The sequence below is a fragment of the Papio anubis genome, chromosome 7 (genome assembly GCF_008728515.1).
Source record: "Papio anubis isolate 15944 chromosome 7, Panubis1.0, whole genome shotgun sequence".
Lineage (NCBI taxonomy): Eukaryota > Metazoa > Chordata > Mammalia > Primates > Cercopithecidae > Papio > Papio anubis.
The window spans coordinates 45,913,138-45,931,578 of NC_044982.1; the positions used below are offsets into that span (position 1 = coordinate 45,913,138).

At 38.7% G+C, this 18,441-nt stretch overlaps 1 pseudogene; it reads left to right on the forward strand.

Annotated features, from left to right (window-relative positions):
- Positions 1 to 550: 550 nt before the first annotated feature.
- On the forward strand, positions 551 to 3,160 carry LOC110743787 (annotated as a pseudogene).
- Positions 3,161 to 18,441: the final 15,281 nt, after the last annotated feature.

Sequence of the window (18,441 nt, forward strand, 5' to 3'; positions counted from 1 at the left end):
TGCAAGAGTGGCCTTTACTCCAGTTCCCAACAAGTTCCTCATTTACATCTGAGACCACCTCAGCCTGGACTTTATTGTCCATATCACTATCAGCATTTTGGTCAAGCCATTCACAAGTCTCTAGGAAGTTTCAAACTTTCCCACATCTTCCCACCTTCTTCTGAGCCCTCCAATTCTCTAGGAAGTTCCAAACATTTCCACATTTTCTGTCTTCTCTGAGCCGTCCAAACTGCTCCAACCTCTGCTGTTACCCAGTTCCAAGGTCGCTTCCACATTTTTTTGTATCTTTAAAGCAGCACCCCAGTACCCAGTACCAATTTACTGTATTAGTCTGTTCTCATGCTGCTAATAAAGACATCCCAAGACTGGATAATTTATAAAGGAAAGAGATTTAATTGACTCACAGTTCAGCATGACTGGGGGAGGCCTCGAGAAACTTATAATCATGGCAGAAGGGGAAGCAAACACATCCTCCTTCACATGGTGGCAGCTAGGACAAGTGCTGAGCAAAAGGGGGAAAAACCCCTTATAAAACCCTGATCTCATGAGAACTCCCTCCCTATCGTGAGAACAGCATGAAGGTAACCACCCTAATTACATTACCTCCCACCAGGTCCCTTCCATGACACATGGGGATTATGGAAACTCTACATAATGAAGCCTGTAGAAGTAAAACGATATGTTATCTATGATTTGATTTAAAGTGCTTTAGCAAAGAAAAACAAAAGAAAAAGGAACAGATGATACAGCAGGAAAATCTTGATAATTTTGAGGTGTGAATGAGGTATATATGGGGGTTCATTTTCTATTCTCTTGATTTTTGTGTGTGTTTGAAATTTTTCATAAAAAATGGGAAGATAATAGAGCATATTTTCAGCTTTTTCTAAACTGCTGAGTCTTAAGTATGTTTGCATGTTATAATGTGCAATTTACATGGAGAAACACTTCCTGGGGGACAAGGTGAAATGGTGGAAAGTACCTTGATTTAGGAGTCAGACAAATGTGGTTTGAATCCTAGCTGCATTCCAAGGACTTGAGGAGGAAGGGAGCATGCCTGTAGCAAAGGCAGCAAGGGCAGAGGAATGACTGGTTTATAACACGTGTGTTTGTGTGTGTGTGTGTGTGTGTGAATATATACACACACACACATATACACACACATATATATATAGGATATATATAGGATTCCTGGGAGACGACTAAGTCTTGAGGGGTGAAAGACATGGTGATTTGTTTTGAGGCATGCTGAGTTTGAGTTAAGGTGTCTTTGAGACATACAAGAAGTGATGTCAACAATGCAGTTCATGTCAAAGTCTGGAGCACAGATGAGAGAACAGTGTAAGTCTACTAGTTTGATAGAAAAAAGGCAGTTTACCTTTAGATGTTTCCATGTAATTGTGTTGCTGCTACAGCACATGGAAGTATTTCACAGCTATAATACCTATGAGAAGCAAGGACTCGTATAAAGCAATATAAAGTTGTGTTTTATTTGTTTCACAAATGAGCAAGTTCATTTTTATAGGAAAGCAGTTACCTTTCTCCTGCTTTTTATCTTTTACTGCAGATGTGGGGAATTCTGGCAGTAGCTGAGACCCTTTTGAGCCAAGTCTGCCTTTACTTTTTCCTATTATTACAGTTTATTTTTTGTGATGTGAATCTGCCAGTTACTAGTTAGATAGACTTTCTGTTGAAGGAGTTTGCTCTGAATTGCACTCTAGCAACACCTAACCAGGAATGCCCCTTCTATCCCATTAGAGAAAGCCACTAAGAGAACTGTTAAAATTATCTAAGAGTCAGATCCCAAGTTGTTTTAGGTATAAAGCAGAATGAGGTAAGCTGGAGTGGGAGGTAGGGAGTGATGGTGGTAATGAGGATGTAACTTCTCATCCCATTTTTAAGAAAGTCTGTAAAATGTTGCTTATGAAAATGACTTGGTCTCATAAAGGGGTATAACTGCTTCAGAGTCTTTCAGAAACTCAGACGTATCCTGTGGTTAATTGTCCATTTTTGGCTTAGTTTTGCTTAGTCTCCCAGAGAACCATTTTAATAACACTGTATTTTTAACTGGGAAAAAATAATTTGATGGTGCATTAATTGCTCCTTTGATGACATTTTGAGAGTTCACCACTGTTCTCTTGCTACACCTACCTATTCACTTCTAGCTTTTCCTAATGTTTTCTTAGTTTTGCAGAGCAGTATATGATAGTCAATGCAAATTATCAAAACACTACCTCTGATTTATCTAACTGTTTCTCCTGAAGCCTTTGGCATGATTTCACGTGTACAATTTCACCAGAACTCGTATGACATTTCTGTCAAAGAGTTAGGGAATGACAGGTGCTACTATTCCCATTTTTTGATAGGAATAAGAGTGACAGAGTTAGTAAATGTCAGAACCAGGGCTAGAGCATAAGTGTTTTTATTTCTATCCTAACATGGGAAAAAGAAAGAAAGACAGATAAAGGAGAAAGAAGGGTGTAGAAGAAAGACCAGCAAATAAAAAGTAAAATGAATTTGTCTACATATTCCTTGAAGAAACTAAAAAAAATCATCTTCAATGTTCCCATTCCTGAGACTACATGATGAATGATGAATGGTTCCACGCCAGGAGCCAAAGCTCTAGTGGGAGAGGCAATCCCATAAATATTCTAGTATACACGATTTCTTTCCATGCTGCCATAATTGTGCACATGAACGTCCTGGCTGATGCTCTTAAGAGCATCAACAATGTCAAAAAGAGAGACAAACACCAAGTTCTTATCAGACTGTGCTCCAGAGTCATTATCCAGTTTCTAACTGCAATGAAACGTGATTACACTGGCAAATTTGAAATCACTGATGATCACAGAGCTGGGAAAATTGTTGTGAACCTCACAGGCAGGTTAAACAAGTGTGGAGTGATCAGCCCCAGGTTTGATGTGCAACCCAAAGACCAAGAAAGATGGCAGAATAATATGCTCATGTCTCATCAGTTTGGTTTTATTGCGCTGACCACCTCAGCTGGCATCACGGACCATGAAGAAGCAAGACAAAAACACACAGGAGGGAAAATTCTGGGATTCTTTTTCTAGGGATGTAATACATGCTTATAAGAAAAATGCCTCAATGGACCAAAAAAAAAAAAAAAAAAAAATTGCAGTATAATGGAAGAATTAAAGAAATGCCATGGGAGAAATAGTGAGCAAAATGAATTATAACATCAAAAAAAATTTTTTTTTGAGATGGAGTTTTTGCTCTTGTTGCCCAGGCTGGAGTGCAATGGCATGATCTCAGCTCACTGCAACCTCCACCTCCTGGGTTCAAGCGATTCTCCTGCCTCAGCCTCCAGAGTAGCTGGGATTAGAGGCATGTGCCACCACGCCCGGCTAATTTTGTATTTTTAGTAGAGACAGGGTTTCACCATGTTGGCGAGGCTGGTCTCAAACTCTGACCTTAGGTGATCCGCCCACCTCAGCCTCCCAAAGTGCTGGGATTACAGGTGTGAGCCACCACGCCTGGCGTACATCAAATATTTTTTGCCGATGGTCTCACTTTCTCAATTCCAAATATCTAAGACCTTCTCATTAGTTTGTCTTGTAGTGGATACCATGTATTATCTGATGTTATTATTTTGTATTCAGGCACCATTGTCTCTTAATACTATTTTGCCCACATTTTGGTATAAGATTTCTTGATTTTTCTCAAAGTAATCTTTGAGATCCTCTCTTAGCCACATTTGGCCAGTGACATCATTTTAAACTTTCAAGTTTTCAATTTCATGCTCTTATAATTATGGCTTGTAGAGCAGGATAGGACTACAGGAGATTGTCCAGCCCTACCCCTTGGACTCCACTTGTATCACAATGGCAAGCCTTGATGAAGCACTATGTTGTACTGACGAACTTTCAAAACTGTCAGCTTTCCACATTACAACCTAGCCAATCAAGGAATAACTAATGGGCCAGATACTCTTATACCTGCCTAGTTAAAAAATATATATTTCAGAAGACCTTGTTATAGGGTTAAAAAGCAGATTGGTTGGATTTGAGTAAGGAAAAGGCATAGTAACTAATGTGACTTATTTAATAAAATATAATTAATCCTCTTTACCTAATGCATCATGCTACTTAGTGTGTGTGTGCGCGCGCGCACATGTGCACGCACATGGGTGAATTGTCCAATAACAAATCACTGCTACTTCCTTACATTTGAGGTGTGATGGCTCACCTATTCACATGGCCAATTTGAAGAGAGAAGTTCACCTAAATACACAGCTATTCAAAAAGCATTTATTGAGAAGTTACAACATTTAAGGCACCTTTTGATACATATAGAGGTACCCAGCTCCCAGTGTGGTGGCACTGTTGAAATGAATTAATAAGATAATTTGTTAATGTGAAGGCTGTTTTATAAATTATGAAGTGCAAGCAAAAATTCTACTATTGTTACAAAAATAAAATCCATAAACCTTTTCCTATTGCTTGTTTGGCATAGAAGTGAAATCCTTTCAGGTTTGCACCTTTACAAGCCCTGGGCGTGTGGGAATGTACTAAATATGGCTTGGACTTGGTTCAGTCTTAGATCTCAGAAACTGTGGGGACTATGATTGTGACAGTACCATTCATCTTGTCTTCTGTAAACTCACAGTTACAACTTTTCTCCAATTTGGGTATAAGAGGAAGACGAGACTAGTTTTGCCTTTTGAATCACACAGCCATCAAGTGACTTGGATTTTCATCCTCACTGATTTCCTTTGCAAAATGCCCTTGAATGTCAGGTGTGGGCAGAGAAACCATGGTAGGACTCTCTCTTCTTGCAAAGCAAAGTGGAGTGTTACTGTCACAACAAATGCATCTTTTCTTTTCCTCTAGTTTTCATAAATGCCCAGGTGCATAAGCAAATGTCCTAGGACTCTCTGTAGCTTGCTGAAGGTTGTAATAATTTTTGTATTTTTTACTTTAAGGTCTCTTTTATTTTTCTCCTAAATCCTGTTATGTGGCCGACCCAGGAAAGATGCTTATTTTCAAAATATAGGTACAGAAAAAGTAAGGCTCCATATGTGGAAATCAGCGACAACTCAACTTGTTTGGACTTTGTTTGCAACATAGGAATTGTACACCTTGGTTATGGTCTGTTAGTTGTTCTGAAATCTGTGCTACAAATTACTAATGACCTTAGTTGTGCTTGGCATTGATAACAGCAGAGAGTAATGCACATTTTATTCTACAGAGTAGTTTCAGCTGGTGCTGAATGAGGCAACCTGACTTCTAAACAGTGTTTATTGCAAGGGTCATCTTACATCATTGCTCTATTATCCAAGGTTAATTGTCAATTTGCTTTTAAATGTTATGCAAAAGTATTGGCTTAGCTGTAGAAAACTTCATCTTGGGAAATTTGACCCTCTTAGCGATGAATAATTAATGTCCTATGAAATCACATTCCTGAAAGAGAATTCTAAAGTTCACCATGACCATCCTTTTTTCTCCGAAGTGTTTTCTATTTTTAAGAATTCCTGGAAACAACTCTATGTTAAAAAAGAAACAACGATTTAAAAGCAAACATGCTGAGAAAGTATTTACAGAAAACATGATAGACAAAAGATGGCTACTTTTGTTATATGAAGAGCTTTACATAAAGTTAGAAGAAAACCATTAAGAATACATTAGATAAATGGAGTAAGGATATGCGCAAAATTTCACAAAAGAGAGAGGTCAACTAATAAAACTGGAAAACAGGTCAGTCTCACAAGTGTCATAGGCATATCATAACTAACAGGTACTTTTTTGGTTTTTTTTGCTGATCAAGTTAGCACAGACTTGAGTTATAATACTGTTGAGAATATGGTGAAATAGGCACTTGTTCTATGTCACTTGTGGATGCATAAATTCTTAAGATTTTTTTGCAAGGTAAGTTGCAAAACTGTATCAAGATTTTTAAAAATACTCTTAGCCTGTTTTCAGTAATTCCCCTCTAGGAATCTGTTATAATGGCATATTGTTACTTAAAACATATAATGCATAAATATGTTCAAATATAATAGCAAAAAATTGGATCAAATATAATAGCAAAAAATTGGAACCACAATTAACATGTTCAACAGTGAGAAATGGGTAAATAAACTATGGTCTATTTAGTATATCATTGAGTAATATTGTAATGTTAAATTGCAAAAGCATTCACAAAACGACAAATATCTATCTGAGGTACCTAGCGTAATGAAATGTACAGAGAAAGAAAATAGAATGATAGTTGCCAGGCACTGGGGGAGCCAGTAATGGTCACTTATTATTTAATTGGTAGAGAGTTTTAGTTTGGGATGATGAAAAGGTTCTGGAGATGGTTAGTGGCGGTGGTTGCACAACAAAGTGAATATACTTAATGTCACTGAATCGTACACTTTAAAAAAGCTAGACTGTTATATATTTTATCACAATAAAAAAACGTAAGATCTTTATAATAGCATGAGTAATGTTTGTTGTATATTGTATGATTTTAGTTTTTTTTTTTTTTTTTTTTTTTGAGACGGAGTCTCGCTGTGTCTCCCAGGCTGGAGTGCAGTGGCGCGATCTCGGCTCACTGCAAGCTCCGCCCCCTGGGTTCACGCCATTCTCCCGCCTCAGCCTCCCAAGTAGCTGGGACTACAGGCGCCCGCTACCACGCCCGGCTAATTTTTTGTATTTTTTAGTAGAGACGGGGGATTTTAGTTTTAAAAAGCAGCAACATAAATGCCCTGTGAAAGACACTGTCAAGAGAATGAGAAGATAAGTCACAGACTGGGAAAAATATATGCAAAAAACCTTTTGGTTAAGACTGTTATCTAAAATGTACAAAGAACTTTTACAACTCAAGAATAAGAAACAACCTGATTAGAAAATAGGCAAAAGATGGCTGGGTGTGGTGGCTCACACCTGTAATTCAAACACTTTGGGAGGCCGAGGCGGGTGGATCATCTGAGGTCAGGAGTTGGAGACCAGCCTGGCCAACATGGTGAAACCCCGTCTCTACTAAAGATACAAAAATTAGCTGGGCATGGTGGTGGGTGCCTGTAATCCCAGCTATTCGAGAGGCTAAGTCAGAAGAATCGCTTGGACCCTGGAGGCAGAGTTTGCAGTGAGTCGAACTCACACCACTGCATTCCAGCGTGGGCCACAGAGTGAGACCTAGCTCAAAAAAAAAAAAAAAAAAAAAAGGCAAAAGACCTGAGTAGACACCTCACCAAAGAATATGTAGAGCATCTACCGGCATCTATCTATTATATATATAAAATATATATAGTGTATATATACACATATATATGTGTATGTATGTACATATACATATATGTGTGTATGTATGTACATATACATATATGTGTGTATATATACATATATATGTGTATGTGTATATATACCCCCATACTGATGGGAAAATGCAATAGCTTGTAGCAAAAGAAAAAGAAGTAGAAGAAGTAAAAAAAGAAAATACGAATAGTGACTGTATTAGGAAGTGGTACTATAAATGAGCCCTTTCCTTTCCAACTTTATTATTTCTTTCTAAATGTTCTCCAAAAAGCAAGTATTAAATTTACAGTGATTATATAAACTTTCAATTTCAAAAGTAAATGAATAGGACTTTCAGTTGAATATGGTTCCAGATTGAACACATACATTTTACATCTGCTCCCTCCTGGAATTCCAATAAAACAATAATAAAGGCTTTAATAAAAGACACGAGCTCTTCCAGACAAGAGGTACCGAAAGCAACAAAATCAGATGGTCTAACTTGGGATAGAGACTGACTTGGGCGAACTATAGAAAGCAGGATTCTCACCTAGCAGTGAGAAAAAGCAAAAAAGACCTTGAGTTGTACCTGAAAGTTCCCCAAAGACTCCAGGATGAGAGGAGATCATTTTCTCTGAGGGAACAGGTAAAGACGAGGCCTTAAAACAGGAGGACTGGTTGCAAATTTGTTTAAGGATCAGATCCTAATTCTAACCGTAAGGAAACAATCAGACAAATACAAATTTAGAGACATTTTGCACATATTCACCCATTTAAATTGTATAATTGGTTTTTGGTATGTTCTTCATACGTGCAACCATCACCAGGCAAATTTAGAACATATTCATCACAGACGAAAGTTCTTAAAAAATGTCATTGTCATGTGAATAGAAAAGGTGGAGAAACAGTTTCGATTAAAGGAAATGAGATTAATAAGGCCTAATAACTAAATGCAATACATGGTCTTTGACTGGGTCCCAGATTAAAAAAGAAACAGCTGGAAGGGCACTATTTGGGCAACTGGGGAAATGTGATTATGGTGTGTACATTAAATAATACTGATTTCTTGGGTTTGATATTTATATTTTGGTTTTGTGTGAAGATTGTCCTTGTTTTAGAAGATACTTGCTGAAATATTTAGAGAAGTGACAAACTTATTCTCAAGTGGTTCAGCAAAACAATCTATATATTTACCTTTCTCAAGAATCTACTGTAGATTGTGTGCCCAAAAGGGGAGGGGAGTAAAGCAAGAAAGAGAAAGACATGGGATCTGGGAATCAGGGGATCCAACATGAGTGAGAGGGAAGGGAACACCAAGATGATGGTGACGGGAGGTCCTGAGGTGACAGATGTACAGCAGGCCCAGAAAGCAAGCAGGCCCAGAAAGCAATTGGCCCAGTCCAGAGGCTCTCAAGAAGATTACTTCAAGGAGAAAAATATTAGTAAAACAGATTATACATTTGAATGTATGGAGAGAAGGTTTACATAAGAGAGGAGTTTATAGTTGAATTAGTGATACTTACCTAAAAATCCAAGCAAACGAAAAGCAAGACACATTAACTCCAGGCAGAACACAAAGTTATGGAGGAAAGGAAACGCAACAGTGTACCACATGGCTTAGTACTCAATAGTCTTTCCATAGTCATAAAATATGGAATATTGATCTATGCAAAATTACAGGGTATTCTTATTAGAAAGATGGTGGAATCTCTCTTTCTTTCTCTCTCTCTCTCTCTCTCTCTCTGTGTGTGTGTGTGTGTGTGTGTAATAGAGCACTGCAAAAGGAGAGCCTCTATATTATACCTACAAAAGAATAATCACAATAGCAATATAAGCATGATATTTAGTAAAGAGGAGGTAAATTGCACAAACATTGGAAAAAAGTGTTAAGAGAAATTTGTAGTGAATGGAAAATGGAAGTGGGAAAGAGGGCTCCAGTTTGTTGAAATAAACCTTATAAAACTGCACGACTCTTTAAGTCATATGCATATTTAACTTTGAAAAAAATTGAGAACAAAAGAGCATGTGTTATGCAGTGTGGCTTCATGGAAAGAGCCCTTGTTTAGGGACAGGTGATCTGAGGTCTAATCTTGATTCTACCAAAGCTTTGATATATATGTGACCCTGAGCAAGTCATTTGCATTCTTGGAAATATATGTCCTTATTTGATAAAGTGGACTTAATAATGTTTAAGAACCTTTCCAGCTCCAAATTAAATAATATGATAAAGTACTTATTGAACACAAATATTTGACTGAAGAATTAAATATTTTACTAATGATAACTTGTTTCTAGCAGGCTTACATTTAATGTATCTATATTTAAAAAATTGTTTTTATTAAGGTTTATTTTAATACATTAGTACAAATATCTTCAAATGAAATAGATTGCTATGGACTGAATTGTGCCCTTCCTCCCAGCATGCTGTCCCCACAATGTGATGATATTTGAAGATGGGACTTTTGAGAGGTAGTTAGGTGTAGATGAGGTCACGGTGGTAGAGCCCCCATCATGGGATTAGTATCCTTATAAGAGAGACCAAAGCTTACTCTCCCGGCATACACGAAACGAAGAGGTTATGTGAGCACACAGCAAGATGGTGGTTGCCTATAAGCCAAGAGAAGAAGCCTCAGAATGAAACTTACCTTGCTGGCCCCTTGATTTTGGAATTTCCAGCAACCAAAACTGAAGAAATAAATTTCTGTTATTTAAGCCACCCCATCTATGGTCTTTTGTTATGGCTGCCTCAGCAGACTAAGACACAAACTTTGAATTTTGATCTTCTCCAAAATAGCTTATGTCAGCTTTGTTAGGATCTCTACTGTAGTCTACTGTATTATATGATAATATCTGATTATGTCAGTACCAAGAATTATCTAATTAAAACTGGCTATATAATTCTAAAAAATGTTTTTAAAATTTGTTTCAGAGTTAATTTTTAAATTCTGATTTTATTAAAAAGTAAGCAACTGCCCAATTCCTGTAAATATCCTTTTTGAAAGAAGAATTTTGACTATGAGTGCAAAAACAAATTTATTGAGTATAGAGTTGGTTTTGGTTTTAATATTTAAATTTCAAGGCATGATTTTGTTGTTGTTAGAAATTATAGATCAAGGCTGGGCGCAGTGGCTCACGCCTGTAATCCCAGCACTTTGGGAGGCTGAGGCAGGTGAATCACAAGGTCAGGAGTTCGAGACCAGCCTGGCCAACATGGTGAAATGCCGTCTCTACTAAAAATACAAAAAATTAGCTGGGCGTGGTGGCGGGCGCCTGTAATCCCAGTTACTCCAGAGGCTGAGGCAGGAGAATCGCTTGAACCCGGGAGGCGGAGGTTGTAGTGAGCGGAGATCACACCACTACACTCCAGCCTGGGTGGCAGAGCGAGACTCCACCTCAAAAAAAAAAAAAAAAAAAAAAAGAAATTGATTGTATCTCTTTAAAAAGTATACAAATCAATTTGTGTTAAACTAGATACCTTTTAAAAATTATTGAGCGAGGCGCGGTGGCTCACACCTGTAATCCCAGCACTTTGGGAGGCCGAGGAGGGCGGATCACCTGAGGTCGGGAGTTCGCAACCAGCCTGACCAACATAGAGAAACCCCATCTCTACTGAAAATACAGAATTAGCTGGGCGTGGTGGCGCATACCTGTAATCCCAGCTACTCGGGAGACTGAGGCAGGAGAATTGCGTGAACCCAGAAGGCGGAGGTTGTGGTGAGCTGAGATTGTGTCACTGCACTCCAGCCTGGGTAACAGAGCAAGACTCCATCACACACACACACACACACACACACACACACACACACACACAAATTATTGAAAAGAGTCTTAAAGAAACATTTTTAAAGAATTATTTTGTAACTTAAAAGTCATCCAATTTTTTTAAAGGGGAGAATTTAAGTGTATTCAATGTCCTTTCCTCACAGAATCTTGACCCATTTACAATGTTTCTATTAAACAATTCTAAATACAATTTTTGAGGAATCAGTTCAAATGCTTTCCTCTGAGGATTTTTCTACGTGATACTAATAAAGGTGTGGTTTTTTGTTTGTTTTTAAGAACAATAAGCAGACCTTTATTAAAGCTGAGAAATAAAAATGAATGTCATTGGAGTACTTAGATTTTGCTGTATGTATTTTTAGTCATTGTACAACATTTTTCATTTTTTTCCTGGTACAGATGTCGTGTTTTATAGGATTTTAAGAAAAAAAAAATTCTTAAAATGAAGACCATGAATCAGTAAGTGGAGGCAGAACTCACTTATATAATAGCAGTAGGTTTGAAAGAAGTCTGAAATTATATATATGAATAAAAATGCAGAGTTGGAAGTACTCCTGTAAATACAAAACACTTAGAAAGAAGGAAGTGGGAACAGGATGACTGCATAAACACTTACATGGATTATTTACGGGTATGATTGCTTTAAAGTGTGGATTGGCCATAACTTAAAGTTTTAACTTTCTAATCTAAGACACTTGCTGAACTGAAAATCAGATGACAGTAGGCCTAGATAGTACTGAACTACCCTAGAGGTAATGCAGCTAGGACCCTGGGGACCTCAGGGGTAACGTATACGCTCAGTACAATGTCGGTCTTGGTTTGTTGGGGCCATCTGACTCTGGGTTTAGCAAAATAAAAACAAAATGGTGAATTTTAGCATTTCCTTTTGAGTTGGGAAATGAAACCAGAAAACCACTTGACCCTTGCAGCTGCTGTTTGCCTCAGGACAATGTGATCCTGAGCATGTCTCTCCATGGCTTTGAGATCACATTCATTTTCTTGATATTGCATATTTTCTTGATATCACTTTAAAAAAGTGGTAGGAACAGTTCGAAATGACAAAGATGAAACATCAGTAGGGGAAGAGCAGCCAGAATGGCTCCTGTAGGAAAACGCTCGATTGCACGTACAGAAAAAGCACACTTAAGACAAAAGGTGCTCATATGGGGCTTATGAGAAAACTTCCAGCTGTGATTTGGATTTTTGGACTCATGTCAGAGGAGCCTTAGGAATATGAAGAACATGGGAATTGTTTTAGTAAGACTTGCCACTTTGTTAAGGCTTTCAATACTCAAGGGGCAGGGGTGAAAGGAGACCTCATAAAAGACCATAAATTACCGGATTCTGTGAACATTTAGCTCTACAAATACAGTTACTACCTAGTTTTGAATTATGAAGTCCTAAAAAAAGCTTTTGGGGATGACAGTGGGGGTGGGAGTAGAGTAAACATTTTTTATTGAAGAATAACATATATACAGGGAATTGCACCAATAGTGAGACAGTTTGATAAATTTTTACAAAGTGAACATATCCCACTAATGACTACCTAGATCAAAATATAATTAATACATTACCAGCACCCTACAAGCCACTTTTGGTTCCCTTCCGTCATTACTCATCCTTACAAAGGGCAGACACTATTTTGACTTCTGTCACCATAGGTTAACTTTTGATAGTTTTGTTCTTTATAGAAATGCAATCATACAGTAGGCACTCTGTTGTAATCATCCTTACATCTGTGGAATTCATCAAGTTTCTTTGCATGTGTAACTGCAGTTTGTCTTTCTTCTTTACTATATTTTATTAGTCCATTGAATATACTGCAATTTATTTATCTTTTCTACTATTAAAGAATATATAAGGCCAGGCGCAGCGGCTCACGCGTGTAATCCCAGCACTTTGGGAGGCCGAGGCGGGCGGATTACGAGGTCAGGAGATCGAGACCATCCTGTCTAGCATGGTGAAACCCCGTCTCTACTAAAAATGCAAAAAATTAGCTGGATGTGGTGGTGGGTGCCTGTGGTCCCAGCTACTCGGGAGGCTGAGGCAGGAGAATGGTGTGAACCCAGGAGGCGGAGCTTGCAGTGAGCCGAGATTGCGCCACTGCACTCTGCACTCCAGCCTGGGCAACAAAGCAAGACTCCGTCTCAAAAAAAAAAAAAAAAAAAGAACATCTAAGTTGTTTCCAGTTTTTGGCTATTGTGAGTAATGCTACTATTAACTTCCTTGTACGTGTCTTTTGGTGCACACATATCAATGAATTGCAAGAGTTAAATTGATGGAAAATAGGGTATTTGAATGCTCTGCTTTAGTGGATACTGCCAAACAGTATTCCAAAATGGTTGTACCCATTTATACTCCTACTAGCAATATGTAAAAGTTCTTGCATTGCTCCATATCTTCTCCAGTATTTGGTATTGTTAGTTTTTAAAAACCAACCATTCTAGTGAGTGTGTGGTGGTATCTCATAGAGGTTTTATTTCACATTTCTCTGATGAGTAATGGTATTAAGTATCTTTTTATATGATTATTTTATTTTATTTTTTAGAGACAGAGTCTCACTCTGCCACCCAGGCTGGAGTGCAGTGGTGTGATCATAGCTTACTGCAGCCTCAACCTCCAGGCTTAAGGGATCCTCCAGCCTCAGCCTCCTGAGTAACTGGGACTACAGGCCACACCACCATGACGGGTTGATTAAAACAAATTTTATTGGCTGGCACAGTGGCTCACACCTGTAATCCCAGCACTTTGGGAGGCTGCAGTGGGCGGATCACCTGAGGTCAGGAGTTGAGACCAGCCTGGCCAACATGATGAAACTCCGTCTCTACTAAAAATACAAAAATTAACTGGGTGTGGTGGCACACGCCTGTAATCCCAGCTACTCGGGAGGCTGAGGCAGGAGAATTGCCGAACTGAAAATAAGAATTGCTTGAACCCAGGAGATTGCAGTAAGCTGAGATTGTGCCACTGCATTCCAACCTGGGAGACAGATCGAGACTCTATCTCAAAACTCCTTGTCTCCCTATGTTGCCCAGGCTTGTCTCAAAGCTCCTCAAACTATCCTTTCTCCTTGACTTCTCAAAGTGTTGGGATTATAGGCGTGAACCATCATGCCTGGCTTTCATATGCTTATTGATCATTTGGATAGCCTCTTTTATGAAGTGCTTGTACAAATCTTTTGGCTATGTTTTTGATTTTGTCTTGTTTTTATTTATGGGAGTGGCTATGAGTTCCTTGTCAGATATATGTATCATAAATACAGTCTTGTGTTGCCTAACAACGGGGATACATTCTGAGAAATGCCTCTGTTAGGAAATTTCATTGTTGTGTGAACGTCACTGAGTGTATATAGATATGTCAACCTAGATGGTGTAGCCTACTACACACCTAGGCTATACGGTATAGCCTATTCTCCTAGGCTACAATCCTGTACAGCATGTTACACTACTGAATACTTCAGGTAATTGCAACACAATGGCAAGTATTTTTGTACCAAACATAGCAACATAGAAAAAGTACAGTGAAAATATGGTCTTATCATCTAATGGAACCACAGTTGTACACGTGGCCTGTTACTGACCAAAACATCATAATGTGATGCATGACTGTGTATGCTTCCATTGTATGGCTTGTGACTTTTCACTCTTCTGATGGTTTTTTTGAGAAACAGAAGTTTTAAATTTTAACAAAATCGTGACACATCAATATTTTCCTTTATGGTTAGTGCTTTTTGTCCAGTTTAAGAAATCTTTGCCTATCCATGGACATGAGATTTCTTTGCAATGTTATCTTCTTGACTTAGAAGCTCTACTGTTAGAATTTGTTGTTTCAGGCCGGGCGCGGTGGCTCACTCCTGTAATCCCAGCACTTTGGGAGGCCGAGGTGGGCGGATCATGAGGTCAGGAGATTGAGACCATCCTGGCTAACACAGTGAAACCCTGTCTCTACTAAAAATACAAAAAATTAGCCGGGCGTGGTGGCGGGCGCCTGTCGTCCCAGCTACTGAAGAGGCTGAGGCAGGAGAATGGCGGGAACCCGGGAGGCGGAGCTTGCAGTGAGCTGAGATCGTGCCACTGCACTCCAGCCCGGGCGACAGAGCGAGACTCCGTCTCAAAGAAAAAAAAAAAAAGAATTTGTTGTTTCAGCTCCAACATGTAAGGAGCTTGGAAGTCATTATTCCTGTTCTTACAACAAGGATAAAAATTGAACAAACTGAAAATCAATTACTTTTCTTATTTTTCTGTCAGATAATTGAGGTCACAGGACAAACCAGCACCCCAAAATCTGGAGTGACAGCTTAATACAGAAAATCATAGCTGGGATCAACTTGCTGAAATTAAAAACTGCTGGAGTCATTCAACTGGTAAGAATGCGTAAGTAGTAACTTTGATTAATTGTCTGAACTAGCTTGGAAGTGAGAAACTTCTGAGAATTGCAGTCTTAGGAAGTCTCCTTTTATGAGTTTTACCTCCAGGAATTCCACCAGATTCTTACAGTAAAAAGTCAAGCAAATTATTCATGTTTCTGGCAGGCAGAAAGGAAAAGCAACCAAGCTGAAAGACATCCAGAGTGTTCTCCATAACAGAGGCCTACTCAGCAACAGAAAAGACTACCAGAGCCTTATCTGACATGAGGTAAGGGAAATTCCCCACCTCCAGCCTCCTCTAGTCTTTCTGTATCACCTAAGGGAAAAAAAAAGAGATTATAGCCCGGGGATACAGGCTCCTTGAAAGACTTAATCATAGGGCTATAGAGCACTTCCTCTCCACTCTTCTGGTTGGAGACCTCAATACCTCTCCTTCAGTAATTGATCATTCACACAGGCAAAAAATCAGTAAGGATACAGTTGAGTTGAACAGTGTCATCAGTCAACTTGATCTAATATTGACATTTATACAGTACTTCATCTAACAACAGCAAAATATACATTCTTCTTAAGCTAACATGGAATATTTGCAAGACAAATCATATTCTGGACCTTAAATCATACTTGAATAAACTTAAAAGAATAGAAATGATGCAAAGTATATTATATATTATATACAAAGCATATAATATATACAAAGTATATAATATATACTTATATTAAACTTAAAAGAATAGAAACGATATAAAGTATATAATTAGAAATGATACAAAGTATATGCTATATAAAAGAATAGAAATGATACAAAATATATCAGACCACAATGGAATTAAACCAGAAATCAATAACAAAAAAATTCCAAAATATTAAACAATGCTAAATAACACATAGGTCAAAGAAGAAGTGTTAAGAAATTAGAAATTCTATTATTTTATGTTTGTCATTGAGGCTTATAATTCATCACAAATTGATTCTATGGTATGAAGCAGGGATCAACTTTTGCTTTTTTTCTTTGTAGATACCTGTCAAGCATATACCAGAGAAGGCAAGGCCAAGAGCTGAATGATTTGGTCATAAGGATACAAGGTACTACTTCTATATTCAGACAGTTTATTACTCACATAGACAGGGAAAGGGTGAAAACTCCTCCATGGTCCTCGTCCCACACACCAAAAAAAAAAAAAGGACAACACCAAAATAAAAGGGACCAGAGATGTATGGGATATCCCACTGAAAAAGAAGCCAATTCTAAACTGCAGTCAAGTGGTTTTATATTCTGCAGCTCTACTCTGAGGTGGAAGGGCAAAGCAGAAATACTTCAACATCATCAGAATCCAGGAGGCAACGAGAACCTGTCTCACAACAGCTTCTCAGGGGAGATAGGGAAGTAATTAGAAGATAGAATTGGAGCAGACCCTCACAAGCCTCCCATGTTCTTATTCTCTGGGAGGGTCACAAAGTGTTCTTCCTTGCCAAGCCAAGACTCAGATTGGCTGTGGTTTAGTCCTTTTCCTGCACGGTCTAGGTAAATACATACAAGGTCACCTGGAGTGGCCATTTCTCTACAATATCTAACTGATACAGCATTTTATTTTTTATTTTTTGAGACAGAGTTTTGCCCTGCCACCCAGGCTGGAGTGCAGTGGCATGATCATGGCTCACTGCAAAATCAACCTCCTGGGTTCAAGAGATCCTCCCGCCTCAGCCTCCCAAGTATCTGGGACTACATCCTACTACTCCTGGCTAATTTTTAATGTTTTTGTAGAGACAGGGTTTCCTCATGTTGCCCAGGCTGGTCTCAAACTCCTGGGCTCAAGCAATCTCTCTGCCTCAGCCTCCCAAAGTGTTGAGATTATAGGTGTGAACAATTGCACCCAGCTGGATGCAGCACCATTTTAATAAAAAAGACCAACCTTTCCCTCACTGAATTGAAGAGGCAATTCAGTTTTGACTTTTGATTCAATAATTGATAAAAGTAACAAATTTGAAAATCAAAGTTACAAGTACAACATCATTTGTCTTAGTCTGTTGTCTGTTGCTGTAACTTATTACCTGAGACTGGGTAATTTATAAAGAAAGGAAATTTATTTCTTACAGTTCTGGAGGCTGGGAAGCCCAATTCCAAACTGACATCTAGCCAACTTCTTGTGAGGGACTTGTGCTATGTTAGAATGTGGCAGAAGGCATTACAGGGAGAGAGCCCAACTGCCTTTTATAACAGATCAGTTCCCATGATGACCCATTAATCCATTAATTAATGAATCGATTAATCTATGCATAAGGGCAGAGCCCTCATGATGCAATCACCTCTTAAAGGCTCTACCTTTTAATACTGTTACATTTAGATGAAATTTCAACATGACTTTAGGAAGAACAAACATTCAAATGATAGCACCATCTAAACATCTAAGAGCCGTATCAGGTGTTTGATATTTTTTTTTTTTTTTGAGGCGGAGTCTCCCTCTGTCGCCCAGGCTGGAGTGCAGTGGCCGGATCTCAGCTCACTGCAAGCTCCGCCTCCCAGGTTTACGCCATTCTCCTGCCTCAGCCTCCCGAGTAGCTGGGACTACAGGCGCCCGCCACCTCGCCCGGCTAGATTTTTGTATTTTTTAGTAGAGACGGGGTTTCACCGTGTTAGCCAGGATGGTCTTGATCTCCTGACCTTGTGATCCGCCCCTCTCGGCCTCCCAAAGTGCTGGGATTACAGGCTTGAGCCACCGCGCCCGGCCAGGTGTTTGATATTTTTAAAGAAGCATGATGATTTACAATAGGGCAAAGAACATGGTCTTTGAGATGACACAGATTTCTAGTTTTAGCAAATCAAATAGTCAGATTTTATTACTGGTAACCCTGTGATTATCTGTGAGAAGACATCAACAACTCTTTCTTTCTCTTTCTTTCCTTCCTTCCTTCCTTCTTTCCTTCCTTCCTTCCTCCCTCCCTCCCTCCCTCCCTCCCTTTTTTCTTTCTTTCTTTCTTTCTTTCTTTCTTTCTTTCTTTCTTTCTTTCTTTCTTTCTTTCTTTCTTTCTTTCTTTCTTTCCTTCCTTCCTTCTTTC